Source organism: Vespa mandarinia, chromosome 20 (assembly GCF_050613455.1).
Source record: "Vespa mandarinia isolate Hongniang chromosome 20, ASM5061345v1, whole genome shotgun sequence".
Taxonomy (NCBI): domain Eukaryota; kingdom Metazoa; phylum Arthropoda; class Insecta; order Hymenoptera; family Vespidae; genus Vespa; species Vespa mandarinia.
In genome coordinates, this window is record NC_140829.1 from 763,235 (window position 1) to 777,419 (window position 14,185).

At 37.4% G+C, this 14,185-nt stretch overlaps 2 protein-coding genes across 4 annotated transcripts in view; one reads left to right on the top strand and one right to left on the bottom strand.

The window, feature by feature from the left end:
* The window catches only part of LOC118448258 (luciferin 4-monooxygenase), a 134,020-nt gene that overhangs the window by 11,604 nt on the left and 108,231 nt on the right, over positions 1–14,185 (bottom strand). The window lies entirely within an intron of this gene.
* DIP-lambda (Dpr-interacting protein lambda) overlaps positions 1–14,185 on the top strand; it is a 136,155-nt gene that overhangs the window by 2,923 nt on the left and 119,047 nt on the right. The gene's annotated exons all lie outside the window — the stretch shown is intronic.

Sequence of the window (14,185 nt, forward strand, 5' to 3'; positions counted from 1 at the left end):
AAGAGACGGGTGCCGATTTTGGCGAGAATCAAACGTTTATCTTTGGATGCTCCATGGCAGAGAATCGAAGCGTAGTTGTCCAAGTTCGATAAGCTGCCGATGAGACGTCTTCATGGTCGAACTGGCTGCCTTCGCGAATTAAGCTCCGGACAGCAGCCAAAGTTCTCTTAGCGGCTGACCCGATCTCTAACTTCCACAACGTTACCGCTAATTCCAAACACCCTAGGTTAAGAGTCTACCCTCGTAGATACGTCTATATCCTTCGATGTTCACTTAAAACAAACTCTCCTACCTTTCTCCGACATAAATAGTGCATACTATTTCTAAACATATTTCAATTCTCGTTGTTTCGTTCGAGAACAATTGATTGTAGTATTCAATTAATTTTTTGTTGAATTGAAGATTAATAATTGGCAATAACTGTGAATGAAAATATATAACTCGATGTAAACCTCATTCTTCTTGCTTCTTGGTATTATTCGTGAAAGAAATATCGAAGAAAATATTTTCCGTGTCAATTCTCACGCTTCATTATTTAATTTGCCTCTAAAATATAGTTCGGAGAAGAGTTTGGCGAAGCCGTCGGGACGCGTGCTCGTCGAAAATGCAAATGACCGGCTGCCAGTTAATCGACGTTTATCGCCGATAATTTCGCAATTTATCATCCTCTCGCGTTTAGAATACATCGTGCATGGTGACACATGCCTTGAAGATATAGCTATAATGAGTATTATGGGTGTGCGTATCTATAAGCACGTAGAAATTAAAGTCAACAGGAATACGAGTGGAAAGGATTTGATTGATTATTTTATAATTGTTTCTTAATCTGGTTAAATCGATAAGATGCAACTTATTATAATATCTATATGATATCTTTCATAAATTTTGTCGTATCGTACTTAGGAATCCTAGAACTATAAAGATAAGCATTTTAAAATTGTTTTTTTCTAAAATAAAAAAAGAATATATATACATATATATATATAATCTTTTCGCATTTATAGTTCAAACAACAAGAGTCATCTCGATCATCGATCAACAATATCGCGCGCGGACGATCCTTCGTAATAGAAATATCCAAACCGAAACTGTTTTAGTTTCCCGCATCTACCTTGGATCTGCATTCCAAATCCGGGTTTTCAAGTAAGATCGTGTTCGGATAAGGATCCTGGCTTGTTTGGATACGCCGAGTTATCCGAACTTAAAGTGACGGATTTGTATAATCCGGATAATCAAGGTAATTCGAGTAGCGTCAAACTTTCCTCTATTTTCTTCGATTTCTTTCGAAATCTCATCGTCTTTTATTCGAATTTGTTTCGTCCATTTAAGTACGATGCATTCTTTCGATCTTTATCATACGTATGAGATAATAATCGAAGTAGCACAAGTCATTTTTATTCTTCATAGGGATCGTTTCTGCAATGAAATAGTTAAATAAATACTTTACAATGATTATGGGAGTTTTTTCTTTTTTTTTTCTTTTCGCGATACGATCTCGTCAATATCGATCTATCTTATGTCAATTGATAAAAGAGATTATTGAAATTATTTTTATTTTTATTGTTTTATAAAGCCACGGGGATTTATATAATTCATAAGTACCTTTATTGTTCGATCAATTTAAAGAAAATGCAGAATTATTTTAGAAAGTTTCGTTGCACAATTTTCCTAACGAATTTCCAAAGCTCGATTTAAGGTGCCATCGAAGCGTCCAAGTTGCAAAGATATCGGCGAGCTTTTCGCCGTGAGTTTAGTTGGAAAGTGGTTAATATAGAGTATGGAGGGTTGGATAGTAGCTGCTATGGTATACGTGCATGCATTACCCAGTTTCTCTCTCTCTCTCTCTCTCTCTCTCTCTCTATCTCTCTTTATGTCTTTCTCTCTCTCTCTCTCTCTCTCTCTCTCTCTCTCTCTCTGTTTCTCTCCTTTTCGTGGGTGTGTCTCGAACGATGGTGTAATTCTTTCAGTAGCGGCACCCACGGAGGTCGCAGTTGTACTGTAAATCCCAAAGTTCGTCGCCGGCGCTAATTCGAAGTTTGGCGCAGTTGCTGCAGAGCTCCATGGCCCTCTCAAACCCCTTTCGTTACCACCCCGAATGCGCACCTATACACACGGACGTTTCATTCGCCTGTGTATTTGAACGTAGCACTTATTGCATGATTGCGATTGTCTGCGTTTTCGTACGTATGTATATGTATGAAGGTTAGATAGGTATATAGAATAGGTATATCAATAGATATATAGCATACTTCGTAGAATTGAGGAGAGAAAATACAAAGAGGCGAAGGAGGTAGGAAGAGAAGTAGGAGAAGGAGTAGGAGAAGGAATAGGAGTTGGAACGCCCTTGGTTTTGTGTCTTTGAAGAGAGAAAAGACAGACAGAGAGAGAGAGAGAGAATTTGGTCGAAATTGGTACATCTACGCGTACCCTGTTCAGCTGCGAATAATTGCCGTAGATGATGAAATCATGACAAAGTGTGATGTTATTGCTGATGGTGCTGACAGAAGCAAAGTCGACTTACCAGTCCAGCAGGGAGCATCTCTCGAAACCCTCTAAAATCCTTCGAATTCTGAAACGACGATGAATTTTGCGGACGAACTCTAACCGATGAAGCCATCTCTTTACTGTTCGGCCATCTATATGGCCAATCCCTCTTCTCGATTTTCCTTCTCCCTATACTTCTTCCTTTCCCTTTGTATCTATTTCTTTTTTTCTTTTTTTTCTCTCATTTCATTTCTCCCGCGTCGTTTTACTAATGCGCCAGTTAATGCGATACAATTGCACGAAGTTTCCACGACGATCGATTTATTCTCGCATGGTTTTTTACGTGCTCGATTGAAAATTTTAAGCGAGCCCTGGGATACGTCGAGAGGAGTGAGACTGAAGTGAAACGATTTATTCTCGATACTTTTGTACTTCAACATTTATATACGTATTTACGTATGTACATGTTGTATATAGGTATGTATGTCAAGTAATATTGTCTCTTCGTCGAGAGAACGAAATAGAAATGGATGTTTCGCAGCTCTTTTCTTTCTTCGATGAAGTTTGATTTATTCCCGGAAAATTGTTGCTTTGGTAAATTTTACACGTCATGTTTATTTTATACGCTGACATTTTTACGAACCTCTTTCTCTCTTTCTTTGTCTCCTTTTTAGTTTCTGCCTTCTCTTCTATCTAACAAACCGGACTAATTGGGCTATTTCGGCTCATCGATCGGATTTTCTTTCTTTTTGTGTGTGTGTGGTTTTTTCTTTTTTTTTTTGTTTACTTCGTACCACATTCGTACGATCAATTTCACGAGAGTCGACGGATACATCCGCAAATTTAGGATCGGTAGTGTCCGTGCGTAGTATATATGGTAGGTATGTAAAAAATTAAGCGAAATTAAAAATATTCTCTTCATTTACAATTATTACTAGAAACTTTATCCTTATAAACAAATTTATTTACCATTAAAATGATTATTCATAAATATCACGGAGTTATCGAAAATATCACGTGAAAGTTATTGAAAGGGTATGCGATTTAAAGCGTTGTACATATTTATACTTCTACGAGTAAAATCTTTATAATTTTTATTTCATATCAAAATGATCAAGAATTAAATAATCGGATGTAATCAAAACTAATTGATTTTGTGGAAAATGTTTTAAGGTATGTAGAAATATGTTGTTCATGTCAGACAGAAAATGTCCCATACGCAATGGAGAAAAAGAGAGTGAGTTTTCTTACAAGACACTCTGTAGATGGCCGGGACGACGTTGGCTCAGAGAAAGGAGGGATAATTGAATACAACTTGATCGAGCCGCGCGTTTCCACCCCATTAAATCGGGCTTAAGCTCGTAAGGGAAAAGGGTGGAATCGAGAAGGTACGGGGTGAAAGAGGCAAAGCGAGCGAGCAAGAGAGAAAGAGGGAGATAGTGGGAGGGAGAGAGATAGAGAGAAAGCGAGAGAGAGGGGGGGAGAGAGAGAGAGAGAAAGCGAGCGAGAAAGAGAAAGAATGAGAGAGAGAGAGAGAGAGGGGGGGGGAACACTCCGTTGGCTCGACGGGAAGGCGAGAGAATGTTTACTGCTGCCCCAGCTGGAGGCCAATCAGTATAGCTGGCCCTCCTTCTGCAACCCTCCGTCCATGCTTGTGCCACATACCCCCATGCAATGGAAACGCGAGGGCAATAGCTAAGCCGATGTCGTTATACAGCTGGATTATTCCTCACCCTCTCACAACGGCCCGTTATGGCGATAATCAAATTAACTCACTTCGAATTTTAAAGACACAACCCTCCCTTTCTCTCTTCTCCCTTCTTTTCTCCATCACCCTTCATTCTCCTTCATCAAATTTTCCCTTCTCGGTCTATCTCTTACCGCTAATTCACTACGATGCCGAGTCATTCCTTATAGGCTTTACTTCTCTTACATTTCTTTTTTCTTTCTTTCTTTTTCTTTCCTTTCCTTTCCTTTTCTTCTCTTCCTCTTTTTTGTTTGTTTTTCTTCATTACTAACTACCACTACTTTTTCATTATTATTTCTTTTTTCCTTGTCTTTCTCGTTTGTACGTAAATCTCTTTAATGTTGTAAATTCTTATTGGTTATTATCATTGCTCTATGATTATTTTAATGATTTTTGAATTTGCCGTAGAATCACATTGGATAATTGCCGAGCGATAGTTTTCTTTACGTATGTATAAGAGAAACAATATATAGGTTTGATATTAGGAAATGGTCATGTCCGAAGCGAGATAAATTCTCTTATTATATATTTGGAAAACTCGAGTGGCGTAGAGTTGATAAACAACGAAATCCTTTGATCCTTTCAAAATGAACGTATTAACGATTTCAAACAATTTTGTAAAGCATCATAAATCCGTCGAACAGTAAACGTATTTCATTGATCTGTAAATATATATATATATATATATATATATATATATATATATATATGGATACACATATACATTAATGTATATACGTCTGTGGATTAAAATGATCGTAGTGACTCGTTGAGTAGCGATAATCATGATGGGACCGGATCGTATTTGTTCTCCTGAATGAAACAACGTTACAACGAACGGCACAGGATTATTTCGTCGTTTTTAGATCAACGATTATCGTTCGTAGCGTCGTCCTCTATCGTATCTGCCTTCTCCATTCCCTTCTGAAAATCGTCATTTCGCGCATCAGATACTTCTATGCGTATATTTCCCGTCTAAACTGATAATAATTGGAATACGCTTCAATGAGAAAGCTTTGTGCGCAACGGCTCTTGTTCCTCGATTAAAGCGTCTTTCATTTGCACCTGTCATTTGCAAGATTATCAGTCGGGTATAGAAGGATATTTAACATTGACATAATGGACATAATGTAACGATCCAGTACGATGCTGATCCCATAAGTTCGAGAACATAACAAAAAAAAAAAAAAAAAAGAGAAGAAAAAAGAAAAGAAAAGAAAAGAAAAGAGAAAATATCATTGGAAATAAATAATTTTGTTCATTATTCTTTTTAGTCATATTAATAATAATAATAGCGTTTAACTTCGATCGAATAGGAAGGAAAGAGATGGATTCAAATCGATTAGGATTATTTAACATTCGAATCTCGAGCTTTGCCGATTTCCATTACAGATCCCAATGACAAATCGTAAACGATATTGATAGGAGGATTTTATTCATATCCAGGTTATGGAATGGTATATGTATATATTTTAGAAGACAATGAAACATGCATTTGAAATTGATCGAACATATCGACGAATCGTACTAATGTAATCGCTCGTAGAAATTTGTGAATTTTTCCGAATATATCTATTCGTAGACTTTTAAACGGACTCATTTGTAAGAGCTCAAAGAGAGGATTTAGGATACTGAAGGACCGACATATTCATCCGCTCGGCTCAATGGTTATTGTCTTTAATGCATCGGCCAGAGTCTGATACCGATAATTGCAGGAAAAAAGTGAATACATATGTAGGTACAAGCGATACATTCTTCATTTTCTCCAATCGTAAAAGATTATTCGTTAAAAAGGTATTACGAACGTTATGTAAAATCTGTTTTTAATACTTGCGATATCTTTCACAATGCATTTTACGTTCGTTCCGAGATAATACGTTGGCCGTAACGAGTTTCGATTTTCGACTATTATGGGTTGCAGAAAATGAGGGAATATTTGGGAATAAATTAATAAGAAACGATAAAGAAAAAGAGAGAGAGAAAAAAAACTTAACGAAGGAATAAGAATATTGATGAATATAATTTTAATACCGAGGTAAATGATTCCTAAGAAGGACCATACGTTAAATATTAATATACTTATCCTATATGAATGTTTAAAAAAAAAAAATAGAAGAAAAAAATATTACAATGCAACATTTCAATTGATACATTCAAATCTATAAATCGAATCTAATCATTGTAGAGATTATAACGAAACGCGCAGTTTCCTTGGAATACGATTAGGATATGGTTATGGTAATTAATCGATCGATGTTAAGCGATCAAAACTGCGGAAATGATGGAACATTGCGCATATAGCTATGACGTACTCTACAAACTGACGCGTAACATCCGGCTCGATTTATAATTATATTACGTTACTTAGCAATTAGATACGATCGAGATTAGCATGTTTTAATCTGCACGTTATATTGCTTCATTGAGAAAAAAGGCAATAGAAATAGGCAAATAATCGTGGAAAGAAATGAGCAAAACTAATCATGATTATACTGCATCCAAATCGATCGTAGAATCTTATATCGGATAGTGAAAAGTCATTGGGAAAATTGTACGATGTGGTCGCGTTGTAAGATAAAACCGTAATAAAGGTGGCTTTCCATTAATTCGACGAGGAGGATCGTAGAAGCAGAGCTTTGTGGCCAGTTGGAGTTCTCTTCCAAGTAGAAGAAAAAAAAAAAAAAAAAAGAGAGAGGAAGAAAAAGATTGAAGGATGAAAGAGAGAGGATGGTGCGTGGCAGCAATCTGAGAGTGGATATACCTACACAAAACTATACTACACGTTTTCTCCCATATCACGTATAGACACATCCACGTCTATTTTTATATGTGTTTGTGTGTACATTCCTTTATTTTCTATCCGAAGGGTTGCTCGTAGAAAGGGTCTAAAGGCTTTGGCGAATCGGTGGGAGCCGTGTTTGAGATGACCACGTTTCTGGGTAGCTAAAGTCTCGTGGTTAGGATTAGCTTAATTACAGATAACTAAGTCGAGATTCACGAAAGCTATAGATACGGATAAAAGAACAACAAACGTGGGAAGACCAGGATGAAACAAACAGAGTGAGAGAGGAAGATAGATAGATAGATAGAGAGAGAGAGAAAGAGAGAGAGAGAGAGAGAGAGAGAGAGAGAGACAGAGTATACAAGGAAAGAAAGAAAAGATGAGAAAAAGAGAAGGATAGCTTGAAGAAATCCTTGAAGAGAGTCAGAAGAGAAGAATACTTTGAAATCGAAGATACATGTACACGAGTATACTCATGCGTACATGTATGTATGCACGTACGAACACACTTGACCGACGGCCACGAAAGTTTTATTATCTTTCCGGTCGCTGCAGAAGGCGAAGTGGCGGCAGCCGGATATTTCTAAAACGGATAGGAGGATATTGTGATCCTTCACAAACAGACGAACGGAGAGAAAGGGAATGAGAAAGAGAGAGTGTGCGAGAGGAACACTTGGTTCTTTTGAGAAGTATCTTTCACGAGATATTACATGGCATCAACGTCATAGCTACAGTCCGAATAATGTCCGTGTAACTAGTACCTAAACTTTTCTAGGTGGACGTGTATATTTGTGTTCTCGCGGGTTACTGTACATAGCTATGTATGTATACTCTGCATTGTTAGAAAAGCGATGGAAGAATAGGTAGAGAGTAGGGATAAGGATGAGCATTGAGGAGAAACATCCTAATAAAATTTCTATTTTCTCTCTCTCTCTCTCTCTCTCTCTCTCTCTCTCGCACGGTTAATTGCCTTACCGATGTTGGATCACTAGAGAGTAACGAGTCTTACTTGCTTAACCTGTGGTCACTCGACCCTAGACGATGTCACCTACGTGAAATTTCCATTGTTCTATCTCTTGATCTTCTTGCGTTTCTCTCTTTCTCGCTGTTAACTATTTCGTTTCCGTCTCTACGTTTGCCTCTATCAGTATATACGTATATCTCTTTACTCGTTCGCCGGAATGGTACTTTCTCGTTCCAGCGTTTCTATCTCTCGAGAAGAAAATGATACTCGTTATCCTGAATTGTAAAGACGTAAGAAATTGCCGGTGCTTTACTACGATTCCTCGTACTCTTACGGAATAGCATCCTTAATCGTTAATACTGTTTACAATCTATCCGTCATAATTATTTTTCGTGCTCGATCATTAAATATTTTTAATTTTTATATTATCTAATTAATTAATTAACCTTACGATTTCTATTTAATCGAGGGATATTATATTATTTACACGTTCAACGTAATAAATCCAATATCGTTTCACTATCCGACATCATTATATTTCAATTTTTATGAAATTGTGATCCTTTACAGACATGTTTATATCCATTTTTGACAGTTGCGTTGCTTGATTCAGTCTTGATCCTTTCAAAGTAGCCACGTCGTCCCATAGGCATCCAACATTCGAGATCAGGATCCCGGATTTCGAAGTGGACTGTCGATGCTGATAAATGCGACTAGTCGACCCTTAACGTTGAATCCTAGAGACTTTGTGGTGGCTTCGTGACTCTCCAAAGTGTGGTCACTGATGATCACTCTGTGGTTGACTATGTACATAGGATTCTACTGGACGAAGTTTGCTGAGCCGGAAGAGAGAACAGGAAGAGTAGAACCATTTATTCGATATTTTTGAACAAATGAGTTACAAGCAACTTCATACTTTGTTTCTGAGTACTTGTCGATTCAACAAATCAATACAAATCAAAGCTTCGAAATATTTTCATTATCGTATTTAATGAATAATATCTATGATTCCTAATGTTTACATAAAATTAAACATTGTAAATGCAAAGAACGTTTTAAAATGGTAGAATTCCTATTTATAAGAAATCTCTATGATGTAGACCGACTAGAGGAATAAAAATAGAAGATCATCTAACGACGGTAGATCTAAAATGTAATACATATAGAGTGTACACAAAAGCAAGTGTATTCGTTATGTTTATAGATACTCGACTACCATCAGTAGATTCTTTAAGGAAGAGACGTTGAATTTGATACACATCGTGTAAGTAAAAGCGCTGACGGTCTACTCACAGGGGAAGATTGTGGGGGAGAAAGAGAGAGAGAGAGAGAGAGAGAGAGAGAGAGAGAGAGAGAGAGAAGGCGGGTGAGTCTTTCGCAAACCAATTCACGTCACGCAAACTTGTTGCTTGGTTAAGGAACGAGTTTTTTCGTGCTCTTTAGCACATTATCAAAATTACTTTCGTGCCTTTAGGGACAAACGATATCAAAGTCCGTGGACGATCGTTCGCGTCTTACATTTGCGTTACCTACGTCGTACTTAAAGGAGTTAGAGATGGGTTTGAAGGTGGTGAGGACAACTACACGAAGGTTCAAAGCAAACGATCCATCTCGAGAATGTCAGGCTGTTCCCTTGCAGCGTTACGCGGGTATATACTTTGGGATGTGTTCCAATTTCTCTCAAGTATACTTGCGTATTATGGTATGGCTTCTCACTAGAGACCAGAGACTCTTGGTGGCTGATTAGCTCTAGAGATGCACTCGAGGATCGAACTCCGTCGATCGATCGAAGAACAATTAATCACTGCAATCGGATTGCATCGTCGCGTGCTACGTTCAACTACTTCGCTTTTCTTCTTATTATTATTCTTCTTACTCTTCTTCTTTATCTTATTCCTCTTTCTTTTGTTTATTCCTCGAGCTTAAAAAGAATTCTTGATTCTTCTTGTTCTCTTATTAATCGCTAAGATTTTCTTTCGAGCAATCCTGCTAATTATTTTGCTTGAGTCCATCGTTTTGTAGCATTTTGTAATTTTGATTTCTTTTAAATGTTTCAAACGAGCCTTATCCTATCTTTTTATATGTATAGTAATTTGAATGATACAGGTCCAAAGTATGTTTAACGGAGGATCGGATAAAATCGATTCAATATACATATACGTGTATATATATATATATCGTACCAAGATGAAGTCCATAGAATGGGAATTTGGGTCTCATTGGTTTTACTCTTTCTTCGATATTATTTCTCGAAACATTACTCCCTCTCTTTCCTTTCGTCGTTAGAAATCCCTTTAGGATTTCACTTCTCTATCAAAAACAAATGTACTTGCTGTGTTTCCGGTGGAATCGTTGTTGCGAAAGTTTGTTCATGGTATTCTCTCTTTCTGGTTATTCCCCAATGAGAAACAATGATGCGGATAAGGGGTTGTTCTTCAAATGTTTTCAAGAGAATTCTGTTTATTTTTTGATTCTACGTCATAGGGGTATTCTCGTAGGAACGCTTTGAATATTGAGTTACACATATCAGAGATGGCTGCTTCCTTTGTATGTATGACGTATTTAGAAAAGTTTAACAATAAGTATTTTTCAGAAAGAGAAGTAAAATCTTTTAAGCGAACGATAAACAAAGTGAATCTCTTGGGTAATAAGAGTACGCTCTTGATATCATACTTTTTGTTAATATTATTTGATTTATTTCTTTAATTATAAATTTATAACAAGATATATTTTACTTTGAGTATAATAATTTTTAACCGTCGCCGTTATAAAGTTTCTAATTTTCTCGGAGAAATATCGAAGGTTAACGGAGCGCGTTCGTTTGCATGATTTTGCATTCGACTGACGTGGATTTTAATCGGAATATACTTGAGGACGAGGGAAAAAATGGATTTTCACGTGACGATTAATTTTCACGATATAATATTGGCACGATTAATTATTACTGCAATGTCCAAAACAAATCTATTGGATAGAATAGCCGATCATAAAAAGTTGCAATTGAATAGTTCAGATGGAACGTCTTAAGCCGTTCCACAGTGCTCGCTCGCGCGCAAAGCTAACTCGGAGTGAGATCGTTGTGTATTGTATTGTGTATAGGGGGTTAAAGGAGGGATGGCGACTAGGCTGTGCTGACATTGAAAGATGGTAGTGCTCCTTCTCCCTGGCCGCTGCTTCCAGCATGATATAGCACCATCCGAACGCGCTGATAGATCCAATTTACAGGGCGCCTTTAGCACGCTACCGAACCACCACCGAAAACCTTTTCCACCTTAACGTAGTCTACCTCGCCTCAAGTGGAAGACAATTTTTAACTTTGCAAACCTCTCTCTCTCTCTCTCTCTCTCTCTCTCTCTTTCGTACGAATAAGCTGCCCCCAGACGAATTAGTTATTTATTTATTTCTTTCTTCATTTTTTTCTTCTTTCTCTTTTTCCTTCTTTCTTTCTTTTCTTTCTTTTTCAGGAAAAACAACATATCCTTTCTTTTTTCTTATTATATCCACGTTACTATCTCGCGTTTATTCCTTCGATCTAGAAAATTTAATTTAACACTTATCGAGATCCAAAACTCGAAGATCCCTCAAGGATTAGATACTTCATCCTTTTCCATCATTAATATTGACGTCGTTAAAAGGATTGTCCTACTATTCATTTTTCCCTTTTCCTGATCGCAAACATATTTTTCTTCGCCGACTGTTATTGACTCTATCGTACGAAAGAACGCAAGGAAGAAAAAAAAATGGGTAAAAGAATAAAAAAAAACTATGAACGAAGGACGAAAAGAAAGACAAATTTTTCTCTTCTCGTCTGAAGGATCGAAGAACGATCAGGAAGAGGTCAATCCGGGCAATTAGCTGGAAGAGAGAGCAGACGAAGGTGGAAAGGTCGTAGCATCCTGGCGTAGGTCTCGTTTTTGATGTCGAAGGGGGTCAGCCAAATTCCTCATCAAGGTGGACATGCCTGCAGTTCGTGTGAGCCCAGCTGGCCCCAACGATTAATGGTAAACTTAATTATTGGCCTTCTACCAATTTCTCCGCGATATATACCGCGTTTTATATCTTTCGCAATCTAAAGGATCTCAAACATTTCAAATTCGATTCTTCATATATAGAAAACAAGTTTTAAAAGGAGAAAAAGAAACATATCATTATATCAAAAGATATCGCTTTTGAAGATAAAGGAGAAAAAAAAATCAGGAATATGCGGTTGAAAAATTCTAAATAATAATAATTGATTTTTCTCATTAAACAGGTAAATCGTAAAATTAATTATATATCATCGAATATCTCGAGTTATCTCGTTTGTCATCTGAATTAAAATTGGCTGGGATACTTTCATCCCCCAATAATCGCTAGTCGCTCGGTCACGTCATAATGAATATAAAATAAGAAAATACGATATAAATTGCCAATGGTCGCGGACGAGCAGGCGTGGGATGTACTTGACGTATTGCTCGAGTGATCGGATATCGATTAGGCCGGTAGCGGCGTTGGCGGCGTCGACGGTAGAGGTGGAGGGCACGCTCGGTCCATAACACCCTTCCTCCGCGGGTCGTAACTTGCACTCGAATGCTATTCCACTAATTACCAAGGCGACAGAGGCCACTGCGGTTGGCACTTCTGACGGCGTATCTTGACGGTTCTATGCTCGTATATGTCCGCTCGAGGCTCCTGTTTTGCGATGCTAGAGAGAGAGAGAGAGAGAGAGGGGGGAAAGAGGAGGATGGTGTGTCAGGGTGCTTATCGGACGGGCATACGTGGTTAATCACTAGAACCATCGTTAGGGCACAATATTGTCGATGGTTGTGCGCGTTAATCGTCCCTTGAATTCATCGATTCCCTGACATCGACTAGCGTTTTGTAATTCCAACTAGGATACTTTTCGATGTTACAATCCTACGTACATTTATCATTTTTCCCTGTTAACGTTCCTTCGAGTAGAAGATAAGAACATTTCGAATGTATGTATATATATATATATATATATATATATATATATATATATATATATTCAATATCGAGAAATAAATCGAATCAAACGCGAAGATTAATTTGTTTGAAATAGATTAATTTGTTTGAAACGATTGATAAGGAGAATTGAGAGATAACAGTTTCTATTAAAATTAAAAGGAAAGTAATATTGGCATATTTCATAATACGATAATAGCTTGGACGGAAATTAATAAGAACAAATATCAAGAATCTTTTATTTGTCAATAGATATAAACTAAAAATTGCAATTATGACAAAGATTAGAAATTAAAAAGAACATTTCTTGATGAACCACGAAGATAGTCTATTGAATCAATTTAGTTAGATAATTCTCTCTTGTGTCGATTTCGCAATGTCTAATATCTCTACGAAAGCGATCGTCCCGTCGAATGATACTAAAACGATATCCTTTGTAATAATGCATATCTATTATCGCCTTGTCCTTTCGTTAACGATTCGAGGACGTTCGTCGAAATTTACGTTCCTGTGGATTCTTGTGTGCTAATTAAGACACCGTCACTTTAGTTCGGTTCGTCCCCTCAAGCAGCTTCTTAACTATATAAACTATCCACCGCACGGCTAAAACGTCTACCGATAAACCCAGCATCTTCCTCGTACGAGACTTTACCACTGTCACTTCCCCTCCGTCTACCTTCTAGCAAAACCCTTATTCACCCTCTCTCTCTCTCTATCTCTCTGTCTCTCTCTGTTTCTCTATCACTATTTCACTCAATGAATAGTCATGTACGCAAGCGCACGTGAACTTATAGCTCATGAGCAATATGCACTGCATCCGAGAATCCTTGTTTTCGATCTGAGCTAGTAAATTACACCCTACGGATTTGTTACAGTTGCTTGAGAGGTATTAGCAACAAGAAGATTTTGACGTTTCTCTGCGTTCTCTCTCAGCTACTTTCTCTCTCTCTCTCTCTCTCTCTCTCCATCTCTCCATCTCTCTCTTCTTCTCTCTCCGTCTATCTTTCTCTGTCTATCTTGCTTGCGGCCTTTCTCCTTACTTGTCGAACACGTAGATGAGAAACTCAACCTCTATCGATTCTCTCTTGTTGGAGTAGTTCGTGTTTCGTGCAGCAGTTCTAGCTACTCTAGTTACTCTACCAAATTCTTCAACCGGGGATACCTTGAATTGCACGTTGTATTGTTTACATGTGTATATGTATATATATATATATATATACAATATATATATATACATATA